The sequence below is a fragment of the Cololabis saira genome, chromosome 3 (assembly GCF_033807715.1).
Source record: "Cololabis saira isolate AMF1-May2022 chromosome 3, fColSai1.1, whole genome shotgun sequence".
NCBI lineage: Eukaryota > Metazoa > Chordata > Actinopteri > Beloniformes > Belonidae > Cololabis > Cololabis saira.
The window spans coordinates 2588241-2614099 of NC_084589.1; the positions used below are offsets into that span (position 1 = coordinate 2588241).

The 25859-nt window shown below is 43.4% G+C and overlaps 1 protein-coding gene across 5 annotated transcripts in view; it reads left to right on the forward strand.

Moving 5' to 3' along the window:
* Positions 1–8308: 8308 nt before the first annotated feature.
* adgrb1a (adhesion G protein-coupled receptor B1a) overlaps positions 8309–25859 on the forward strand; it is a 316728-nt gene continuing 299177 nt past the window's right edge. For all 5 annotated transcript variants that reach the window (XM_061715322.1, XM_061715330.1, XM_061715326.1 and 2 more), the window contains exon 1: positions 8309–8853. The gene's annotated coding sequence lies outside the window, so the exon portion shown is untranslated. The remainder of the gene's footprint in view (positions 8854–25859) is intronic.

Sequence of the window (25859 nt, forward strand, 5' to 3'; positions counted from 1 at the left end):
AAAAACAGCCTTCAAAATACTTTTTTATTCCTCAATACCCCTGACAGGAAACACCTTTGTTTATAGTAATAATTAAAAAAAAATATATATATATATATATTTTTTTTTTTTTTTTGGGGGGGGGCGGGCTTATGGGCGTGTCCGTGCAGTTCCTGGCCGACTCATCATCATCATCATCATCATCATCTTCATCATCATCATCATCATCATCATCATCATCATCATCATCATCATCATCATCTTCATCATCATGATCATCTTCATCTTCATCTTCATGATCATCTTCATCATCATCATTATCATCTTCATCTTCATCATCATCATCATCATCATCATCTTCATCATCATCTTCATCATGATCATCTTCATCTTCATGATCATCATCATCTTCATCATCATCATCATGATCATCTTCATCTTCATCATCATCATCATCTTCATCATCATCATCATCATGATCATCTTCATCATCATCAATATCATGATCATCTTCATCTTCATCATCATCATCTTCATCATTATGATCATCTTCATCATCATCTTCATCATCATCATCATCATGATCATCTTCATCATCATCATCATCATGATCATCATCATCATCATCATCATCATCATGATCATCTTCATCATCATCATCTTCATCTTCATCATCATCATGATCATCTTCATCATCATCATGATCATCTTCATCATCATCTTCATCATCATCATCATGATCATCTTCATCTTCATCATGATCATCTTCATCTTCATCATCATCATGATCATCTTCATCTTCATCATCATGATCATCTTCATCTTCATCATCATCATGATCATCTTCATCTTCATCATCATCATCATCATTATGATCATCTTCATCATCATCATCTTCATCATCGTCATCATCATGATCATCTTCATCTTCATCATCATGATCATCATCATCATCATCTTCATCTTCATCATCATCATGATCATCTTCATCATCATCATGATCATCTTCATCATCATCATGTGACCTTCGGAAGTGTCAAAGGTCACTGCGTCTGTTGCTTTTCGGCCTGAAAAGACTATGTCGTGTCTTGTTCACTAACGCTTTGAGCTACGAGACTGAAATTCTAGACTCTGTATCAGGAGGTGACTCTCATCCCCTGTGCCGAGGTCCAGACCCGTGCGACCTTCGGAAGTGCCAAAGGTCACCGTGTGTGGTGCCTTTTTCGGGCCTTTGAAATGTTTTTTTGAATAATTCACTAACGCTTTGAGCTGGGAGACTGATTTTTGACTATGTTGCAATGCAGAAGGCCCTTTGCTAGGATCTTTTGGTCCTGTGGCTGTACAACTTCCACAGAGCTAGTTGGCATTGCAGAGGGTTCACAGAGTTGAGACTTGGCAAGCCCAATCTAAGCCCCATATGGAGGCCACAGGTCGAGTTTTACTTGGTTTGGTCAAATATTGTGGCAACGTTGTCCGTTCGAATGTTGGAAAAGGTGACGTTTCAAAGCCCCGCCCATCGAAAAGTACAGGTCTGATCTTATTTAGGCATAAGGCCATTTTTTTAAAATTATTACTATAAACAAAGGTGTTTCCTGTCAGGGGTATTGAGGAATAAAAAAGTATTTTGAAGGCTGTTTTTACTCCACAGATCTCAAAATGTGGTAACCGCAATGACCACACCTCCCTCCTTAAACAAACATAGGGCATTTATCAATGACATCTCAGTAGCCAGTAAGAAACCTCCCTCAAGGGCCCCCATGTCGTCATTCCCATGATCACGGATCATCCACCTGTACACAGTGTCAAAAAAAAAAAAAAAACTACACACAGTGTCGTGTGCACAGAATTTAACGTTCATTCTGGAAGTTTTAAATGGAACCGATTCAGCTCAGCCGAAGGTAAAGAAAAACATTTGGAATAAAAAACAACATTTCATAACGTTTTCGTTGGTGTCAGTTTATTATAACATAACGGTGATGAATGCTGGTTTGAGGGGCCCCCTAGAATCGCCTCTGCACACCGGGTCCGGGGGCGCGCTCTCCTCCTCCGGGGCACAGCCGTCCCCGACGCAGGACTTGGCTCCGATCCTCAGCGGCAGCCTGCACTCTATCCCCCGGCAGTCCCGGGTGTTGCGGGCTGGATGGGGATGGGGATGCGTCTCCCCGAGCCGGAGCAGTGCGCGCCGGAGCATCCTCCAGCGCCGGCAGCGCTGGAGGCGCTCACAATCCGCGGCTGCGCGTCCTGCTGCTGCGCCCCGGCGGGGTGCGCCCATCTCCCCTGGGTGCTGCCCCGGGGTGCGGCCCATGGTGCTCGGGGGTCTGGAGGCTCTGCTGCCCGGGCTCGGGTCTCCGGAGCCCCCGCCGAAGCAGCGCGTCCCCCGGCACGTCTCCGCCGCAGCCCAGGAGAGCAGCAGCGACAGTACAGGTGTCAGTAAAACCATTTTACGTCTCATATGTTGACCTGCAGATTAGGAAAAAACAGATTTATAGCTCCGAATGGAAACCACAAAGACATCCTTGCAACATTTTGCCCCTGCATCCTTTAGAATAAAGCCTGAATTATGGTCCGCGTTAAATCGACGCAGAGCGTACCCTACGCCGTAGGCTCTGCGTTGGTGTAACGCGGAACCATAAATCAGCCTGGAAGTTACACGTGTCATTTGTTGATGTTTTTTCCAGGATTCTGATTGGCTGTCATGATGCTCTCAGCGTAAAACAACTCTTTATTTCTCAGAATGAAGGGAAAAACATGAACATTGATGTGCAGGAAATTAACCCACTAATGTTGTGTTTCTGCCTTAAGAAATGTTACAGATATCATTGTGAAAATCGCCGTTAACGTCAAAACGGACAGTAATTAGAATACTTCCGTGTGTCCGATCCTCCGTTATCCAATGGGGGACTGATGCGCCCAGCGGCTGGAAGCGACGCCGCCGGTCCTCACTTATCCAATGGGATTGATGCTGTGAGCGGCTTGAAGCGACGCCGCCGGGTTACATTAGAATCTGTTGAGAGCCCGCTGCGTCGGTGCATGACGCTGAGGGCGACGTTGTGCGTCAGAAACTGACGCCTAAGGGCCCTGACCAAGCGTCGGTTTTTGACGCGCTGGGAGTGAGACTGTGTTGGTCCGGGAGCACAGTAGTCTATCACTTTGTGGTCAGGGTGCCTATATCGAACATACCCTTCCCCCACACACTCTCTCTCTCACACACACACACACACACACACACACACACACACACACACACACACACACACACACACACACACACACACACACACACACACACACACACACACACACACACACACGACACAAACACACCCCCTTTTGAAGTTACCGCCAGCGCAGCATGCAGCCGCAGCTGCACACAGACCCAACGCGGAGATTTCATAAAATAAAATAATAATGCTTTGCACGGGGATTGGTCATAAGTTGAAAGGAAAGAACACTACAAACCTGAAACGACACATCTCCATTTACCACAAAGAAATCAAGGTAAGCTAAGTTAACATAAAGTATGCTGCTGGTTGTTTACAACATTAAATCAACGTTGTGTTGTTGAGTGTACTGTCAGCTTAATGTTACTACAATAAAACCTACCCAAAACTAGTCTACTAGTTAACTTACGTTAGCTTCTTAGCATGTAGCAACCGCAGCTACTTATAGTGTAGAATGAATGAAAGATACTATTCTATTGGTGGGGCAACTATGGTTTCAGTTGGATTGCAAGTTTAGCCTATTTAAAGCAGACATACGTCGTAAGTGCAGTTTTCAGGAGAAAATTGCCAAAATGCTGATGTTTACAGTAGACTATTTTATTATATACATTGGGAGTTCGTTTTTATTTTCTTATTTTTCTCTTATTTTCACTGACCTCATATCAATTTTCTTGAGTGAACTAGCCCATTAGGCACTTTATTTTATTTTCATCGCAGATGTATATTTATTTTAATGCAACCATCAATGTGTCTGAATTGTGATCCAAATAAATGTGCAAATTCATGTCAATTCATGTTCCCTTTCTAGATGTATTTCTTAAAATTGACATTTTTATCAAAAGGATGAGAGAAAATGTGATGGAAAATATTTTTCGATTTGATCTACTGATACATGTCTAAAATAATTGTCAGACTAAGATTAGACTAAATTGTCAGACTAAAACTAGACTAAAATGCCAATAGTTTTTGTTGACTAAAACTAAACAAATAAATTTGCGGTTTCATGGATTAAGACGAAGACTAAAATGCTTGACTTTTTTGTCGACAAAAATGTGACTAAATAAAAAAATGGTGAGTTCGACTAAATATGACAAAAAATAACAACAGCGATTGAAAAAAGACTAAGACTAAAACAAAATTTAAAAATAGCCGACAAGAACAACACTGCTCACTCACTCACTCACTCACTCACTCACTCACTCACTCACTCACTCACTCACTCACTCACTCACTCACTCACTCACTCACTCACTCACTCACTCACTCACTCACTCACTCACTCACTCACTCACTCACTCACTCACTCACTCACTCATCTTCTTCCGCTTATCCGTTCCCGGGTCGTGGGGGCAGCAGCCTCAGCAGAGATGCCCAGACTTCCTTCACCCCAGACACTTCCTCCAGCTCTTCCTCTATCTCTTCCTCCAGCTCTTCCTCCAGACACTTCCTACAGCTCTTCCTCCAGACACTTCCTACAGCTCTTCCTCCAGCTCTTCCTCCAGCTCTTCCTCCAGACACTTCCTACAGCTCTTCCTCCAGCTCTTCCTCCAGCTCTTCCTCCAGCTCTTCCTCCAGACACTTCCTACAGCTCTTCCTCCAGCTCTTCCTCCATCTCTTCCTCCAGCTCTTCCTCCATCTCTTCCAGGGGAGTCCGAGGCGTTCCCAGGCCAGCCGAGAGACATAGTCTCTCCAGCGTGTCCTGGGTCTTCCCCGGGGTCTCCTCCCGGAGGGACATGCCTGGAACACCTCCCTAGGGAGGAGGGACATGCCTGGAACACCTCCCTAGGGAGGAGGGACATGCCTGGAACACCTCCCTAGGGAGGAGGGACATGCCTGGAACACCTCCCTAGGGAGGAGGGACATGCCTGGAACACCTCCATAGGGAGGAGGGACATGCCTGGAACACCTCCATAGGGAGGATCCAGGAGGATCCGGTACAGATGTCCAAGCCACCTCAGCTGACTCCTCTCAATGTGAAGGAGCAGCGGCTCGACTCCGAGCTCCTCCCGGGTGACCGAACTCCTCACCCTATCTCTAAGGGAGCGTCCAGCCACCCTGCGGAGGAAACTCATCTCTAAGGGAGCGTCCAGCCACCCTGCGGAGGAAACTCATCTCTAAGGGAGCGTCCAGCCACCCTGCGGAGGAAACTCATCTCTAAGGGAGCGTCCAGCCACCCTGCGGAGGAAACTCATCTCGGCCGCTTGTATCCGTGATCTCGTCCTTTCGGTCACTACCCAAAGTTCATGACCATAGGTGAGGGTAGGTGCGTAGATTGACCGGTAAATCGAGAGCTTCGCCTTTCGACTCAGCTCCTTCTTCACCACGACGGTCCGGTACATCGACCGCATAACTGCGAACGCTGCACCGATCCGTCTGTCAATCTCACGCTCCATCGTTCCCTCACTCGTGAACAAGATCCCGAGATACTTGAACTCCTCCACCTGAGGCAGGACTTCTCCACCCACCCGGAGAAGGCACGCCACCCTTTCCCGCTGGAAAACTATTATATATTATACTAGAATATACTATGTTTATAACTATTGTAATAAACCCAATAATGTAATAACTTCCCCAATAATGTAATAAAACATCACGATGGATATTGTAATAACATTTTTTACTGATAATGTAATACCTTATTACATTATTGGGAATTTATTACATGGTACTCAAAGTCTGCAATTTAACCCAATAGTCATTCTGGTGTTTCAAATCCAGCGTATATAACATTCTTAGATACTTAAAACACAAAATGTAGAACTCTGGACTGAAAATGAACATATATATTACATTATCTTTCAAATATTACATTATCAGTTTTGGAAAAAAAAAAGACCCACCTCTGCATGTAAATGTAAATATTACATTATTTATGTAATAAATTCCCAATAATGTAATAAGGTATTACATTATCGGTAAAAATGTTATTACAATATCAGTCAGGATATTTTATTACATTATTGGTGAAGTTATTACATTATTGGATTTTATTACATTTTCGATTGAGTTAAGTGAAATTTTTTTTACATTTTCAGGAAATTATTACATGATAGGAAATTATTACATTATAGGAAATTATTACATTATGGGAAATTATCACATTATAGGGTGCTACAGGGGTCAAGAGGAGGAAAGGAGAATACGTTTAATACCAGCAACTTGATAAAACATCTCAAGACGCATCATAAAGTTGAGGATACGAGTTTACTAATGTTACTGCAAGAACACAACAGCAACATTAACTCAGGTTCTGCAAGAGAGACAGACAATCAGGCAAGAGACAAGTTAAAATTAAAAGAGCAGCCACCGTCAGCTGGAGAAGACGAAGGATTTCTCTTCTCGATGCACTCGAGCCGCGATATGATGTTTCATTGATATCTGTTTGATATTTTCTTAACCCTTGTACTGTCTTTGGGTCAAAATGACCTAATTCTCCTAACCTTCTTTCTTTCCTTCCTTCCTTCCTTCCTTCCTTCCTTCCTTCCTTCCTTCCTTCCTTCCTTCCTTCCTTCCTTCCTTCCTTCCTTCCTTCCTTCCTTCCTTCCTTCCTTCCTTCCTTCCTTTCTTCCTTCCTTCCTTCCTTCCTTCCTTCCTTAATTCTTTTCTCCCTTCCTTCCATCCTTCTTTTCTCCCTTCATTCTTTTCTCCCTTCCTTCCTTCCTTCCTTCCTTCCTTCCTTCCTTCCTTCCATCCTTCTTTTCTTCCTTCCTTCCTTCCTTCCTTCCTTCCTTCCTTCCTTCCTTCCTTCCTTCCTTCCTTCCTTCCTTCCTTCCTTCCTTCCTTCCTTCCTTCCTTCCTTCTTTCCTCCCTTCCTTCTTTTCTCCCTTCCTTCCTTCTTTCCTCCCTTCTTCTCTTCCTCCTTCCTTGACCCAAAGACAGCACAAGGGTTAAATGTGAAGACGGTCTCAGTGTGGAGACTTTTTATTTACACAGAAAGATTATTTTTTGTTTAAAATAGTTATTCTACTCATTTTATTTATTTTTATTGAATTTATCTGTTCCAAATAAAACTAATTCGTTGCATTTTTCATTGCAATTTTTAGCCTAGTTATTTTTGTGGTAGAAGTATCTACCACCACTCGGTATCGGCAAGTACACAAATTAAAATACTCGTACTCGGGGCCTCCCTATACACACAACTTTGATAAAAGTACCTTCCATATAAACCACCAGCTATTGTTGCTCCACGTGGTTTAAGAGGAGGCACAAAAATAACTCCATATTTTTTGGATGCGTGTGTTTGAAAATCAGCCTCAGCTAAAAAGGTTTAGATCAGCTGTTGAAACCCACAATGGTAAAAACACCGTTTTTGGTATTTTGTGTGTGTGATGTGGGCGGTGGAGCTCCCCGGTGCCAGATCACACTGGAAAGGCTTGACTCCAGAAGAGGGGGCTGATGGGAGCTGTTTCTGCTCAGAGGAACCCCTAAAGCCTTCTACAAAGTAAAGGTGGAATCCAGCAGGAAAATGGGCAACTTACCTTCAAAATAAGAGCGTTCCCTTGAGGAAAGCCTTCATAATAAAGTGTCACGACTACGTTGTGTGTCGGCGACAGTAAATGATAAACTGCTGCTGTTGCTGAGATCCCAACAATCCAGACACAAAACTGTCACAATAGTAGGAAGAAGAATAACCGTCTAACCAGAGTATCCGTGGAGCAGGAAGTCACATGAAAACAATGGAAGGTTTTATTATAGTTTTTTCATGATTACATATTTATCTAACCAATTCTTTGAATTAATACATATATATATATATATATATATATATATATATATATATATATATATATATATATATATATATATATATATATATATATATATATATATATATATATATATATATATATATACATATATATACAAACACACACATACAGACACTTATATACTTGTGTACACTTGTGTATGTGTGCATGTTTGTGTGTGTGTCTGTGTGTGTGTGCGTGTGTTTTGGACAGCTTTTATTTTGAAACCCCTTTATTTTGAAACATTTTCCCGGAAGCAGCCCTCGGCCGCAGCGCGCGCCTCTTGACGGCTGCGCGAGCCCCGGAGCTTCCAAATAAGGAGTGTGTCTGTGACCGCGGACGCAGCGCCGACGCGGACAGACACGGCAGAGCCGGAGAGACGCCGGTCCCCGCTGGAGCTGCAGCCGGGCAGGAGCCGCTGTGACCCGGGCAGGAGCCGCTCTGGAGCCGCCACCTCTCCACCGCCGCTCCGCCGCGCTGCTCCGCGGACACCTCAGCCGGGGCACGCTCTCACCTTTTACGGAGTAACTTTTCCTAGAGAAAAACAAGGATTTATGTGACACAAACAAACAATTAAAACAAATAAACTAGAGATTGAGAGGATGTTTGCAGGGGGAACCATGTGAGCGCAGCGGGGGAACACCGCCGGCTCTTTCTGGATCGCTTTTACGCGCAGCTCGGACCCCCGGCTGGTCCTCTCCGGGGTCCTCTCTCCTCTCCATCCCTTCATCCCCACCTCCATCCCGCTCCCCCCGGACCCCCAGCCCCCTCTCACGGCCCGACCATGCGCTGCCTGGACTTATCCAAGGACTTATTCCATCTGGAACCGTGAATTTGACATTTTACGCAGCGGAGCTTTGGTCCGCTTTGGACGCGCAGCAGAGGAGACTGCTGACCCGCTCAAGGTAAACTCTTAAAAAAACAAGATATACATGCATACATGTGTATGCATGTATGTGTCAATGTATTTCTCCCTGCAGCTCTGCGTCTCTAGGGTCAACTTTATTGTGCGCTCCGCGTCTTCCGACGGTTTTGGGCAGAGCGCGCAGGAACAAGTGTCTGGTGTGAGTGCGGTCCAGATGCGCAGGTCCAGGGCAGATGTTCCAGATGTGGTGTGTGGTTTTGGTCAGGGTGGAGGGTTGAGGATGGAGGGATGAGGATGGAGGGATGAGGATGGAGGTCCGGATCTCCTGGGCCGGCAGCGGGGCGCGTTTCTCCGGGGACGCGCCGTCGCCTTCTCCGCGAATAAAAGCCACTGTGCCCAGTTTTCCTCACATACGAACAAAAAACGTTACAACTCTGCCTTTTCTTTTCTTTTTTGACTCAGAACTGCTCACATTGTGTCATTCCTTGGGTTAATTGACGAAGGTTCAGTCTGGGAGAGTTGATTTTTTTTGGGTTGCCGTCTCTGGAGGGAGACGTTGGAAAGTGATTTCTAAAAGGTTTGGTGCAGCCTTTAAAAAAGCCATCTTTGACCGGAACTGCAGGAAACCTGCTCGCAAAACTTCACATTTTCATGAATTCAGTTGCAATCTGACACATAACATCATTTTCTAACGTGAATTTCATTGTTTTATTGTACAAATATACTGTAATTACACAGAAACGGTGAAAGCTGGCTGTCAGATATGCCTGGGTCCCTCTCTTGATCCAACCCAAATACCTCTTATTTGATTTAAAATGACCTTGAGTTCTCGTCAAGTTGGACCGGTCCTGAAAGCGTGGAGCTCTCTCTCAGAAACAGACAGGAATGAAAGAGGAGATAGAGGCTGGTGTGCTGGTGAGGGAGGTGGAACCGTAATGACTCTCCTGGGAGGGAGAGAATCCTCCCGGCAGCAGCCGGGGTTCGTTCAGCCAGCCTGGCGTCGCTCCCACGGCGAGCAGGCGTCATGTCAAGCCCCCTCAGCCTCAGCCGACCTCTGCCGCCCAAAACACACCCACAACTGGAGGGAGAACATGAAGAACATGGAGAAGAAAGGATTGGGACGACGGAGGATGTTGAAGTGTCATGGCAGGCTGCTCCTTTTGTGACTCTTTGAAATGATGGGAATGAAAAGTTATTCTCCCCAAAAACAGCAGATAAACAAAAGCACGTACAGTAAATCTGTGCTGATCCCGGATCTCAGTCTCAGGATAGAAACCCCTGCAGAACCCGCACATGTTCAGCTTAGTTTGGAAACGAGGCCCAAAAACCTAGAGATTTGATTTGATTAGATTTGAAGATTTTATTGCGAACATGCATGATTAAAAAAAGGAGTACAAAAAAGTAAAAAAACAGAATACAAATATGCATATGTGTATATATCTATATATATATATATATATATATATATATATATATATATATATATATATATATATATATATATATATATATATATATATATATATATATATATATAGTATGAAAGTATGAAACGTCAACAACGGAATTATATTCATACATGGAATCGGATCTGTTCAGTTGGATTCACAAAATACTTTAGGTGAATCCCAGAGATGGAAGGATAGAAACACCACAGTCCCAACAGATGAAACATCTGCCCTGAAACCATTCCCACTCTGTCTTTCCGGGTCTTTTATTCTCGTTCAAATTGTGATTTCTGGCTCCGCTGCAACCTGGAGGTTTCACTTTCTCGTTTTTTCTGCTCTTAAATGCAAATGTAAGGTCTCCGATTGTTTGAATGCATATATTCAAACATGTATTCACTCACATCAACACTTTGTCGGACACGGTTTCGTGTAAAAGCCCTCAGGCACTAGAGCGCTCCTCACTAACGCCAAGCGTTTGGGGTCAAGAGCTCGTAGCGGCGGAGATTTAACGGCAGCCTCGGGTGCATATTAAAAGCAACGCTGTTAGTTGATTCCAAACGTTCCTCTTATCTGTGCTCAGTTCCGTGTCATGTCAAATTTCCACCTGTGATTATCTCCATCTTGACTTTTAAAACCCTACTTTTGACCACAGTCAGTGGCCACGGCTACTTGATGTTTTTTAATTTGGAATTAATTATTCCGAATTAAATAATTCCCTAATTAAACAATTTTCCTTCGAGTTTATATGGAAATAGTAATTCTGAATTGAGGTTTACATGGAAAACACGTTTGATGGTCTTTCTCCAATTCCTCTACAGGTCTGGGGGTTGGGAAGGTTCTGATTGGATAGGGGGGGGACCGGAAGTTAAACTACCGGAAGTTACGTCTACCGGAAGTTACATCTACCGTAAATTACGTTTTCCAGAAGTTACGTCTATCGGAAGTTACATTTACCGGAAATTACGTCTACCGGAAGTTACTTCTGTCATTACCCGATGTGAGTCGCTACCCGATTTGAGTCACACATGCGCAGTCGCGTCCAACATCATCGGCCATCTTGGAAAGTAACATACGGCAACACCACTTGGACAAATAGAACGATTAATCTTCCATTTGTCAGCTTTTCCCAAACTGGGATGAAACTTTCCGGATTCCATGTAGGCATGGAGCTGATGGAAAAAATGAAAGTCGCTCATTTTAATCAATAATGGGGTAATGACAACACTCTCTACTTCTCCACTGACTGACTGATTTCCTGCTGAAATGCACAGCGAAAAGTGGCGCATGCGCGGTAGCGACTCACATCGGGTAATGACAGTTTGTCCAAGTGGTGTTGCCGTATGTTGCTTTCCAAGATGGCCGATGATGTTGGACGCGACTGCGCATGTGTGACTAAAATCGGGTAGCGACTCACATCGGGTAATGACACCGTCTATCCGAAGTTACGTCTCCCTGAAATTACGTCTACCAGAAGAAAAACTAATTTAGCCGCTACAACTTTGAAAAGCTCACATTTTTGATGTTTCCTGTTTCCATCTGTTCTTTTAATTATTTCTATTTATTAAATAAATGGTCTCTGCTCTTGACCAGCGTTTACTGCTGCTGCATCTTGAAACTTTGTTAGGAAAACCAGCCCAGCGTGGAATATAAGGTCATGGAGACAGACGGACGAGGGAACGAGCAGAAAGAAAGACGGAATTAATTTAAAGAGGAATGAGTGTAAACATGATCTGGAATTATTCTATTCAGATTTAAAATCGGAATAAACCAGCAACTTACTTTGGAATTAAGTTTATTTCGGAATGGCCATTTTCATTCGGAATTAGGTGTTTACATGGTCATTTTTACTCATTTTAATCAGATTTAATTTTAATTCTGAATTAAAGAGGAATTAAACTTCCCATGGTAACGCAGTAAACTGTGTCCTTTATTTTTCCGGGCTTCCGCAGTAGTGATCTGCTCTGATGGGCATTCTTTCCAGACGCAGCCATGCACGTTGTCTAACTTACACGTCCTTCTTTGTTTATGCGTCCACACGCGCCGCCGCCTCGGAAAACCCCCCGCTGTGGAGCGGCTCGGCCTCCCTCGTCCTCCCCCGTCCTCCCCCGTCCTCCCCCGTCCTCCCCCGTCCTCCCCCGGTCCTCCCGCTCTTTGATCACTGCAAGCGAGGCCGTAGAGTACCAGAGCCGCCGTCTGAAACTGTGACATCACAGGGACAGGGGGGGGTTTAGCTGTTAGTGAAAGAGCACAGATGAATGGATAGGGGACAAGGAGACAGTCAGTAAAGCGATGAAAGATGGATAAAAGGCACTGAGGGGAAGGACTGTTGACTCGGGCCTCTCTGATGTCGCCGGGCAGCCTCCGAAATCCCCCGGTAGTTTTGCACGCCTGCAGCAAACGGACCGCAATCAGTCATCACAGACAGGCTATTCGAGTTCACACACTTTAAAAAGAAGGATCTGAAAGATCCCTGTAAGATCCCAATATATTCATAGGTTTTATCACGGTATTTAGTTAACCAAAATGAAGCCCAAAATGAAAATGAATGGGCAATACTAAGTACGTTTTTACTGCACCTACAGGATATGAGACCAGTACTGGAGTTGTAAAAGAAAATCAGGATTTGATCATATGGGGACAGATCATTTGTGCTGATTACAAATAATATAATATATTACAAATAATAGCAGTGACCAAAACACCTGCAGAAATACTGCAGGAATGACATAGCAGCAGTTAAATGCAGCCTTCTGTAAGCTTTAAATATCCACTGGGCTTACATCAAATACATCAAAACACTGGAAAAAACAACAATTTTCACCTGTTTCAAGTAGATTTTTACTTTAAATAAGTAGAAAAATCTGCCAGTGGAACAAGATTCTTTTGCTTGTAATGAGAAGATAAATCTTGTCCCACTGGCAGATTTTTCTACTTATTTCAAGTGAAAATTTACTTGAAACAGGTGAAAATTGTCAAATAAGTTATTTTTCTGGTGTTATTTTTCTGGTGATGACTCTAAATGTTGAAATAGCAGTAAAACCACATTCATTGATGAAATGACATAAGGGATGGAAAGGAGGGATGGCAGTTTTACAGGGGGATGATTTGGACCGTTTTTATTTCAGGGGGGGATGATTTGGACCGTTTTTATTCCAGGGGGGATGCCATCCCCCCTCATCCCCCCTCAACTCCAGTACTGTATGAGACGGTACGTTGCAGGTGCTGCGACTCATTGATGAACTGATCATCAACAGGTGTGCAGACTTTTAGAAAAACAGATTGTTCCGTCAGCTTGTTGCTCTGGAACATCCAGGTGTTTGTTAACACAAAGCCAAGAGGGAAAGCCATTAGCAGGGGTCTTAGAGAAGCTATCGTTGCTGGACATCAATCTAAAAAAGGTTTTTTCAAATGTTCTCAAACTATTTGCAATGAAGACAGTTTTGCATTTAAGACAGTTGCCAGTCTTCTGTGGAGAGGACTTCCTGTTACCTTGGAGTAAGTTTGCTGGGAGGTGGGAACTTGCATGGAAATCCCAAGGGCTACATCTCAGTCTACCGGGCATGAAGGACATTAATGAAGGACATTAATAAAGGACATTTAATGCTCAGGACTGCACACTCAGAAGAAGATTAATAAACAAAACAGGTAGGCTACAGTGGTTTGGAAGAGATTCCAGGAGAAAACCTCTTCTCTCAGAAGTACAATTATGGTTCACAGATAGGCCTGTGTTGAAAAAAATAGATTTTCTGATTTCTAAATCGATTCTCTTATTAATTCTTGAATATCGATTTGCATGTCTAAAGATCGATTTTGTTTATTTATTTTTTCATCATTACATTTTCGCCTAGTCATGTCATTTAATTTACACATGCACGTGGTGTGAAACTATCAAACAATGGCTGTTACTCCCAGGACTGTTACTCTCAGGACTGTTACTCCCAGGACTGTTACTCCCAGGACTGTCACTCCCAGGACTGTTACTCCCAGGACTGTTACTCCCAGGTACAGAGCAGCTTCCCCAGGACTGTTAATGCTGGAAAATACTAGCTGTTTGACCGTTAACGTCCACTCGCACAGACAACCAGCTGCGTTGAAACGGACCTCGCTTGTTATTACAAAATGAAAATTCCACCTATTACAGACGTCGCCATTAAAGTACATGATCATCAGCCTCTTTGTGTTGTAACATTTATGCTTTTACTCTGTAAGTGATCCTCGCACGTATCCTTTAGTGTCCAGTCAACTTGCAGATCTTTGAATCAACAGCTGCGTAATCCATGGACACGGACACACTCATACACACCCCCAACCGTGCACAACCAGTGTTCAGTGCTTTGGATATTTCAGCTTTAATTTCAAAATGATATATTAGTTCAATAAAGTTCATATTATCTATATTTACTATAGCTTGTTTGGTTTCTTCTGTTATCGGCCACACGGTTTGTCATGACACTCCTGAAAAATGCCTGATGCTTCATGGCCAGCTGTGTGTCTGGTGACAGAATAAATTAGACAAGCTAAAATGATTTGTTTACTGCATGAGCTGTTGCAATTACTTTCTTTTTTTTGCACTTTGAATGGATATTGAATGGATACTGAAAGGCCTATTTGAGTTATTTATTTCTTAGTTATTTCACAATATTTATTGAACTGAATGGATGTTGGAAAGAAGAACGGACCAGAACCAGGAGACACTGATGAAGAAAGACAGGAAACATCTTCTGAGTTCCTGCTGCTATAAGCTGTCAAACATGACGGGACTGTGTGAATGTTAATGTCCGTATGTCTTTTTGAATCTATCGTTGATCTATTTTTGGTTTCATGTTCGTTAAACATGTGAGGGCCCAGTTCAAAAGTTACATGTTTTTCATCGGAGGTTGTTTGGACACCTTTTGTCATTTTGCAGATGCTTTTATCCAAAGCGACTAACAACTGATCGGTACACACCTGTATCATGTCACAACTTAAAGAAAAGTCTCTTGGCGCCATGGCCGAAACCGAACAGGAAGTCGGCCATTTTGAATTAATTGTGTAATTTTGGCGCAATTTATGCCTTTCCTTCGGCAGTTAATACGGCCCGAACCGTAACGTCCACCCAGGTGTGTTATACATCAAAATGTGCGTCTCCATCCGGCTACGATGGGCATTACTTTTCTCTTTCAAAAGCGTTACCGTGGCGACGCTAGGCGCCAAAAAGCGAGCCCCCCCTTCATCTGATTGGTCCATATTTGATAGATCCCCAAAAGTCACCAAATGTTGCATGCAAGCCAGGCCTGGTGATAAATTTGATATTTCATGGTTTGCATTAATGGGCGTGGCCTAATGGCTCAACAGCGCCCCCTAGAATACTTTTCTGCCATAACTTTTGAATGGTTTGACATAGAGAGTCGTGGGTGGTGTCATCGGACTTGGTTTTGAGTACTTGACCATAATTGGTGCAAATCAGCTCCGTCCCTTCTTCTGGTTGGTTGTCCCTTTTTTCTGCTATAACTTTTGACTGATTTGACATAGAGAGTCGTGGGTGCTGTCATTTCTGATATGCTTATGGGGGCGGTGGCCGTGAGTGCGAGGGCCCGTTCATCGCTGCTTGCAGCTTTAATTCCCCTTGTTATCGAACGGTTTGTGATGCTTTGTCATCCACATCACAGTAAAGAGCTCTACCCTGCGGTTTTCTTTAACCAAAGTTTGTTTTTTTCCTACGGGCCGTGGTGGCCAGTATGCAGGTGAATTTTCATTTGTAACATTTCTACATTCTTTCACCAGACAAACACAAGACGACGTCGCAAAAACTTTATGTAGCCCTCTAAACAGCCTTTAATATTAGTGCTTTTATTCAGGCTTCCTCTGTTTCTCCTCCAGCTCGCTGCATTATGACATCTTGATGTCATAAAAGGTCCAATTGGAGGATTTGTGTGTCGCTGCCACATTAAATAACGTAATGAAATGAATGAGGGGATGCTGACGTTCATGTGTGACTGCACTTCCCTGGGGCTGGGGACGTTTCCTGATGAGGGTCTGCTCGTGTCGGGGGACTCTGCAAACAGCCTCGCAGCCTCATCACAGAGAGCACAGTCACACAGAGCTCTTCGCGTTTTCACGTGGATCAGACCTGGAATGTTTGCAGACCAAGCCCACAGAAGATACAAATAAACATTTTATTCAAAATACAACATGTTGATATGTACATTTATTAATATATGTAGATATATAGACTTATATTATGGGTATAAATATGAAATATGTAGGTATGTATTATACGTACAGTATTTGTGTATCTATATCTCTATTAATATATATTGATTTATAGTTATTTGTAGATATGTCGATATATATATTTATATTATATATATATATATATATATATATATATATATATATATATATATATATATATATATATATATATATATATATATATAATATAGTTATTCAGGTATATTGTTATAACATTGCTGTCTATTGTTCTCTATTATATTGTAGTATTATAGTAAATGATAATGTAATAATATGCATTATAACTACTTCTTTTATTACATACATACATAGTAGCACAACTAAATGCTGGGCGTTGGTTGAATTGGTTGGTTGAATTGAATATTATATCACTGTATAGAACAGTTATTAAAGTAGGGATGGGTGCTTTATAAGTAAGCTTATTGAAACTCGTCTTATTATATGTAAGAATGTATGTAGATTCAGGGGTAGGACTGGATAAGTGTTTACTTCATTTATATTCTGTTTTTTTACTTTTTTGTACTCTTTTTTAACATGCATGTTCGAAAGCAAATCAAACTCAAATCCCAGTAATGTTTCTGGAGGGTTTTGCATCCCAGGTGTGACTCAGGTGCAGCTTATCCAGTCAGACAGCAGGCACCAGGAATTTGGGGACCCCATTGGCGATGTCACTGCGCGTCCTGAGCTGTGATAGGAGTGTTTGTTGTCGGGGTAGAATCCAGTAAGATAAACATGAATACCTGTTGCAGTCTTTTCATTTTGCCTCCGTTCGCTCCTCTGCTCACGCTTGAATTAAAGCAGTGACGGCTGTCTTGTGAGAGCCAGCAGTTTGGAGGAAAACTGTCTGTTCACTTAATCATCCCTGTTGCTAAGCTATAAAGGCGGCGCGAGGAGCGGCGTCTTGTCTGGGAGCAACTGCCGAGAGAGCAGTGGAGCAGAAAGTGATCTAAACGCCTGGCGAAAGGTGTTTCTGAAGCATCCAAACACCGAGACATCGTAGGGTTCCATCCGCTGCCAGGTGCCGACGGCATTTCTCTCTTTACTCCCACGTCACATATGCATTGATTTACTTAAGGTTTAAAATGTCAAAGCTATTTTCTCTTTTAAATCTGCAGAAGAAAAGAAGATTTTTGATGTACGATGAGAGGTCAGATGGTCGTCTCCTAATGTGCAGTGAGAAGAAAAAGCAGCATAGCGACATTATAGCAGATTTAAGGATGTCTGGTGCTGTGGTGGGAGCGGCAAATCGTCGTTCACAGGCTACTGATTGGTCCAGGCTCAGCCGATTATTCTGGTCAACACCCGGAAACATGAAGGCCTGAGACCAAATAACATGTTTCAGATCATCATTGTTCTTAAAGCATGAAGGTTCCCCTTGGTAAAGACAGAGGGGCCAACATTTTCAATTCAATTCACTTTTATTTATATAGCGTCTAATACAAAAAAGTTGTCTCCAGACGCTTTTCCAGAGACCCAGAACATGAACCCCAGAGCAATTATTACATAAACAATGGCAGGTAAAAACTCCCCTAGTGGGAGAAAAACCTTAAGCCAAACAGTGGCAAGAAAAACTCCCCTTTAGGAGGAAGAAACCTGGACCAGGACCTGGATCATAAGGCGGGACCCTCCTGCCGAGGGCCAGACTGGGGGTCGGGGACGTCAGCAGCACACAGCAGGCAGGTGGAAGCAGCAGCGGGATGACCGGAGGTGGGGACCGCAGGCAGGTGGAAGCAGCAACGGGATGACCGGGGGTGGGGACCGCAGGCCAGCACGCAACTCCCGAAGCTCCGGCCCAATCAGCAAGCCCCAGGTTAGGTGCAGGGTCAGGGAAAGGTTGAGAATGGGCAGGGCCAGGGAGAGGAGTCTTGACGGACAAATCTCTCCCCCGCCTGACCGGGCCGTTACCCTGCCCCTCTCACTCCCACACTGCAGGTTCCGGTGTTGTGCATTCAGAGATGCTCTTCGCCATCAGCAGAGGATGCTGCACCATGAATAAGACGAAGGTGACACCTACGTGTACAGTTACTACAACTGTCCAAAGTTCACCTCAGGCCCGAAGAAGCCTCTCAGTCTGACGTTAAATCAGTCCGAGCCGTTTCATCAGACTGTTCGGAGTTAGAACTGAATTTATGTCTGCAGAAAAGTGACAATGAATGCTAGCACAGGGGGAACGGGGCTCTGTCCAAATAAAAGGCTCATTCAAGCCTCCACCAAGACTTAGAAATGTCATGTAACTGAAGTGATTGTGTGGGCGGGGCTCATGTTAAATTGGTGTGTGCACAACTTAGCGTATGTGAACAGGACGACTAGTCTGTTTAGCTGTGGGTTTAGTCAGGGAAGAGACCTTTCTGGCAGTAGGGATGACGGCTGCTGATGTTGCCGTTGCCGACGTCGCGGAGCGTCCTGAACTGTGATCGGGTCGTTTACCGCCAGCAGGGAGATAAACATGAGAGAACACAAGCACAAGGCTGATCACCAATACATTCTCATGTACACCACACTGACATTGTATTATTAGGTATAAAAATTAGGAAATGAGAAAGTATATTGAATTGACCACTGTTTTATTGCAGGCTGAGGCAATGTGCAATATTTCAGAGACTCTTATTTATTTATTTATTTATTTATTACGGATCCAAATTAGTCCTCACTGCAGTGAAGACTATTCTTCCTTGGGTCCAACATTGCACACATAAAACAATAAAATACAATCCTTACTATTAAAACATAACTAAATCTAAACAAAAATGATCTGAGATGTGATGAAATTCAACCCTTAAATTGTTGAAACCAGCCAGAACCAAACAACAAAAAACATTCCATTTTACACACTCAGAATTTCAGAATAAACCAACTAACTCAAACTGACTTCCTTGCTAAGTACGGCTTTTCTTCATTTATTTTTGAATCTAGCTTTATTGTTTATCATGGATAAATGTGGTGGAAGCTTATTCCAATATGTTACTGCTTTATTATATATATACATTGTAGCACTCTTGGCAATAATTATGTGTACAACACTAGGGGTGGGTATTGGGAAGGACCTCACGATACGATACGCATCACGATACTTGAGCCACGATACGATACAAATTGCGATATCCCGATTATGCGATATATCCCGATATATATCGCGATATTCTACATAGTTCACCGGAAAATTTTAAAATGCATTACACATCTTAAAATCCAAGTTGTATACATGTACATCAGATGATAGTGATAATGCATTGGACAGACTGAGTCAAAACAATGTAATTCAAACTTTACATTTTAATTATGCAACATATTAGCATGAAAAAACACACTGAAACACAATGAAAAGTGCAGTGTGTGCATTATTCTTAGATACAAAATACTCAAAATAAAATGCAGTGTCTCACCCACACTGAAACTGAAATCACAAAAATACAGTACAGCTACTTGCCCCTGACTTAAAATGACAAAAATAAAATGCAGTGTCTCACCCACACTGAAATGACAAAATAAAGTGCAGCTAGGGGTGGGCAAAAATATTGATACGGCAATATATTGCGATACATACATTGAATATCGATATCGTATCGTGAGACTATGTATCACGATATATTGCCGTATCAATATTTTTGCCCACCCCTATACAACACAACATGTGCACCAACACAGACAACAGTAGACATTTCACTCTCTTACAGTTGATACAAGTTGTAAACTATAAAACTTAGTTTTCCTGTGGAAAAAGGAATTCAATCTTGAAATAAAAAAATGAATTATGAAAGCTTTGCGAAATCTTTAGCGATAGCATCCGTCACGTGTGACCCGGGAAACTCTTGGAATGTGTCAGATAGAGCATGGAAAGGCTTCTCCTTCAGCAGACGGGTGTTTCTGTAGCCGTCACCACACGGCAGATGCAGTCTGTTAGGATCTGTTCTGCTCTGAGCAACCTCTTCAATTAGCAGGATTCTCTGGTCGGTTATTTTTATCTTCACGTTCACTCGTCTGGGAGCGACAAAGGAAACACCCTCACACCTCAGCCTGCGCTGATGAAAGGAGCCGGCAGCTGAGGGATTTAAGCGCGCCATCTACCAACCTTAGAGGAAAGTGTGAGGATGAAAGGGCCCGAGCCTTTTCTGTGGCACACATGTTTGCGCTGAGGTCAGCCGAGGTGGGAGCTTCATCTTCATGCAGCAAGACCACTTTCCTTTTCTTCTCTGTAACCAGTCTGTCCTCTGGATCATCTCTCAACCGCCGGGCTTTGTTTTAGTGGATTTAATGTGTTATGACGTGTTGAAGGAAGCGTGCTGTGAACTTGTTTGTGGGCTTGACAGCATTTATTTAAGAATACAAAACCACTACTGAATCAAAAGCTCCGACGTAACATAATCCTGTTTCTTTGTTGGGGCTTTGTCCGACTGAACGTCCATCCATTTCAAAGGATATCTCTTCAAAATGTCCAAGATGCAAAAGAACCGATGGAACATTTGTGCATATTTTTGGGAATGTGATCTTTTAATACGTTTCTGGAAATCAATTAATTCCTTCACACAATCAGTTTTAGAAATGAATTTTGAGTTAAGTTCCAATTTGTATTTATTAAATGATACACTGGATCTTCAGTTAGACCAGAAAAAAAGCAGGATATTAATTATGATCACATACTTCGCTAAGAAATGCATACTTTTACTTTGGAAAGATGATTCCCCTCCAATTTTTTTTGGATGAAATTTCAATTTTTTTACCATTGGAAAAATGTACTTTGGAAAAATACAACCGTGGTCATATCTTTCAAGAATTTTGGTCTCCATTATTTTCAAAACTGGAAAATTTATCCAAAGGGGACCAATGAGTATCTCTATTTTCCAACTTGTGCCTTATATGTATGTATGTTTGTATGTTTGTATGTATGGATATATATAGTTTGATATCGCTGTTGCTGCCATTATTTTCTTTATTTTTTTATTTTTTTTTTATATATATATTTATTTAATTTTGTTCTCCCTTAATGTATGATTTTATTTATTTTTTTTGTTTTTTTTCCCCTAGGGCAATTATGGAGAGGGTAGGGATGTGGGTAGAATAGAAATCGTGAATGTGAAAATGTGAATTGTGAAAATTATTGTGAAATAAAAAGATATATATATATATATATATATATATAAAAAAAGACTGCTGTATCTCTGTCTTTTTTTAAACGGGGGAGCAGTCAGACACTAAACCCCACCCCTTTTATCCAGCAAAAGTCCTTGTGCTGCATCTCTGCAGGATTTTTACAAGCCGTCACACTGATGAGTTCATTAAATACCTCAGTGTTTTGTGCCGTCGGGGTTGTGGAGAAAGATATTTCCCTGAGCGAGTAAAGCAGGAGTCTCAGACGGCAGTCCTCCAAGGTTCTGGGTGGTTGCTGCTCCAACACACCCTGGTCTCAGTGACGGTGTCATTAACAGCCTTGTGCAGATGCTGATGCTGATTCATTACCCTGACGCAGGTGTGTTGATGCAGCACAGCGAAGCTGCAGGACTGCAGGACCTGATCCTGGTCCCGGTCCTGGTCCTGGTCCTGGTCCCGGTCCTGATCCTGGTCCTGGTCCTGGTCCCGGTCCTGGTCCTGGGCACAGAAACCCAAGACTTCTGACAATCCTGCATTATTTGCTCATCTTCTACTGGGATGTTCCATTATGTTTCACAACACAGAGGTGTTGCAACTTAGGGTGCTTTCACACCTGTCCCGTTGCTGCAGCTAAAGATTGGTTCGTTTGGAATATCTCAGGGGTCGGCAACCCAAAATGTTTTAGAGCCATATTGGACCAAAAACACAAAAAACAAATATGTCTGGAGCCGCAAAAAATTAAAATTCTTGTATCAGCCTTAGAATGAAGGCAAACACATGCTGCATGTTTCTATATTAGTTATAACTGGGGGAAGATTTTGTTTTTCATTATGCACTTCGAGAAAAAAGTCGAAATGTCGAGAAAAAAGTCTAAATGGAAGGAAGGAAGAATGAAAAGAAGGAAAGACAGAAAGGAAGGAAGGAAGGAAGGAAGGAAGGAAGGAAGGAAGGAAGGAAGGAAGGAAGGAAGGAAGGAAGGAAGGAAGGAAGGAAGAATGAAAAGAAGGAAAGACAGAAAGGAAGGAAGGGAGAAAGGAAGGAAGGAAGGAAGGAAGGAAGGAAGGTAGAATGAAAAGAAGGAAAGACAGAAAGGAAGGAAGGAAGGAAGGAAGGAAGGAAGAATGAAAAGAAGGAAAGACAGAAAGGAAGGAAGGGAGAAAGGAAGGAAGGAAGGAAGGAAGGAAGGAAGGAAGGAAGGAAGGAAGAATGAAAAGAAGGAAAGACAGAAAGGAAGGAAGGGAGAAAGGAAGGAAGGAAGGAAGGAAGGAAGGAAGGAAGGAAGGAAGGAAGGAAGGAAGGAAGGAAGGAAGGAAGGAAGGAAGGAAGGAAGGAAGGAAGAATGAAAAGAAGGAAAGACAGAAAGGAAGGAAGGGAGAAAGGAAGGAAGGAAGGAAGGAAGGAAGGAAGGAAGGAAGGAAGGAAGGAAGGAAGGAAGGAAAAGAAGGAAAGACAGAAAGGAAGGAAGGGAGAAAAGAAGGAAAGAAGGAAGGAAGGAAGGAAGGAAGGAAGGAAGGAAGGAAGGAAGGAAGGAAGGAAGGAAGGAAGGAAGGAAGGAAGGAAGGAAGGAAGGAAGGAAGGAAGGAAGGAAGGGAGAAAAGAGGAAGGGAAGGGTGTTTGTGTTCACACGGTTGCCTTGTGAACACAAACACCACAAACGAAAAACCAAACAACTGTATGGATTTAGCCCCTGAATCGGAACAAAACAAACGGGCCACAGGTCTGAAAGCAGCCAAAGCGTCGCTGCAGGGCAACTGTTCGGATTTGATTTTCAGTTATTTTGTGTTTATTCCCTGATACACAAACAGCACACACGTGTTACGGGACATCTTTAAAGCCTCCGTATAGGCATAAACACTGGCGTCACTCTGGGCTGAATGACAGTTCCAAGTTTGAGGCATGTGGGTGGCAGGAGGAGAGAACCCATGACATCACCGTTGTTACTGCTCTGTACCTGACGGCTTTCTCTTCTTAGATCAGAGGCATGTCTGTTATTTTTTTTCTTTTCATAACAGATGGGACATGGAGATGTTTGGTTATGCCAAAAGGCTGAGGGTCGACCGACGTTTGGGTCTTCACGTAGACTGTGAATTACTTATCATTTACTTTATACTTATTATCATTTACTGGGATTAGAAATGTCGGCTTCGCTGCCACGTCAGCGTTTTCAGGGTGACACGCTGTGAGCTGAAAAAATGCCACCACCGAAATTAGCCACATGCATGTGGGCAGGTTGGTGGCGTCTCCCCCGCATGCACACACTGTCCACAGTCGCGCTGGTGCAGGTCCACAGATGGAACCCTTTGGTTCATCCGCGGCTCGCTCAGCGATGCCACGACCCTCTCTCTGGCTCCAACACCAGCCATCGTCCAAACATTACTTTCTCATATCTTCCTCCTGGCACTTTCTGGACGTGGTTAAAGAACTGCAGGTCCATGTACTGTTTGCTGGCCACGTCCAGGAACATTTCGTTCTGTACACGGTTCTGATAGCCATGATTTATTTGACAAAAGTGGAAGAAAAAGACTCTTTCTGCCGCCCAAGTACCCCATGACTCAGGAGGTTAGAGGTCCCCGCATACCTACTTGAGGTCTTTGGACCTTCACGTCTATACAGCTCACTGAAGGTCTGGACTTCGACCAGGTGGTTCCGGAATCTTGATTCTTTTGTTTTCATCATTGTAGATCTGCTGCTGTGTTTAGGATAATTTCCTGTCACATGATTCAATTCAATTCAATTCAATTTTATTTATATTGCGTCTAATACAACAAAAGTTGTCTCCAGACGCTTTCCAGAGACCCAGAACATGAACATAAACCCCCGAGCAGTTATTACATAAACAATGGCAGTTAAAAACTCCCCTAGTGGGAGAAAAGCCTTAAGCCAAACAGTGGCAAGAAAAACTCCCCTTTAGGAGGGAAGAAACCTGGACCAGGACCTGGATCATAAGGGGGGGACCCTCCTGCCGAGGACCAGACTGGGGGAGTTGGGGATGTCAACAGCACACAGCAGGCAGGTGGAAGCAGCAACGGGATGACCGGGGGTGGGGACCGCAGGCAGGTGGAAGCAGCAACGGGATGACCAGGGGTGGGGACCGCAGGCCAGCACGCAGCTCCCGAAGCTCCCGCCCAATCAGCAAGCCCCAGGTTAGGTTCAGGGTCAGGGAAAGGTTGAGAAGGGGCAGGGCCAGGGAGAGGAGTCTTGACGGACAAATCTCTCCCCTGCCTGCCCGGGCCGTTACCCTGCCCCTCTCACTCCCACGCTGCAGGTTCCGGTGTTGTGCATTCAGAGATGCTCTTCGCCACCAGCAGAGGATGCTGCACCATGTACAAAATCCAGGTTCAGCTAAGTTTTAACAGATGTTCCCCACACCTGTCTCTACAATATTCTGGTTTACAGAGGAGTCCAGGGTCCACTCAGTGACTGCAAAGTGTCCAGGTCCTGCAGCCACAAAATAAGGCCAGACCATCATCCCTCCTCCACCGTGCTTGACAGAAAAGTCTCCATTTTGGTCTTGTGTGTCCATTGGACTTTGATCCAGAGGTCTGCTGGTTTGTTCAGATGCAGTTTTTGAGCCTCAGTTGTGCTTCCATGTTGTTGGTTTTCTCATGGAAACCCCCAAAAAGGAAACCTTTTTGTTGAGTCATCCTGATGTTTCTACTCACCAAGTAGCAAAGAAAATGTGTCATGTTCCTGCCAAGACTGCTTTGTAGCAACATTAGCTTACAGAAGCCTGTGCAGGTTGGTTTTTGCAGCAACATTAGCTTGCAGAAGCCCGTGCGGGTTTGTTTTGCAGCAACATTAGCTTAGCGGAGCCTGTGCTGTTTGGTTTTGCAGCAACATTAGCATACTGAAGCCTGTGCAGGTTAGTTTTGCAAAAAAAAATAGCTTACTGAAGCCTGTGCAGGTTGGTTTTGCAGCAACATTAGCTTACCACAGCCTGTGCAGTTTGGTTTTGCAGCAAAATTAGCTTACCGCAGCCTGTGCAGTTTGGTTTTGCAGCAACATTAGCTTACAGAAGCCTGTGCCAGTTGGTTTTGCAGCAACATTAGCTTACAGAAGCCTACGCAGTTTGGTTTTGCAGCAACATTAGCTTACAGAAGCCTACGCAGTTTGGTTTTGCAGCAACATTAGCTTACTGAAGCCTGTGCAGGTTGGTTTTGCAGCAACATTAGCTTACAGAAAACCTGTGCTGTTTGGTTTTGCAGCAACATTAGCTTGCAGAATCCCCAGCAGTTTGGTTTTGCAGCAACGTTAGCTTAGCAGAGCCTGTGCAGTTTGG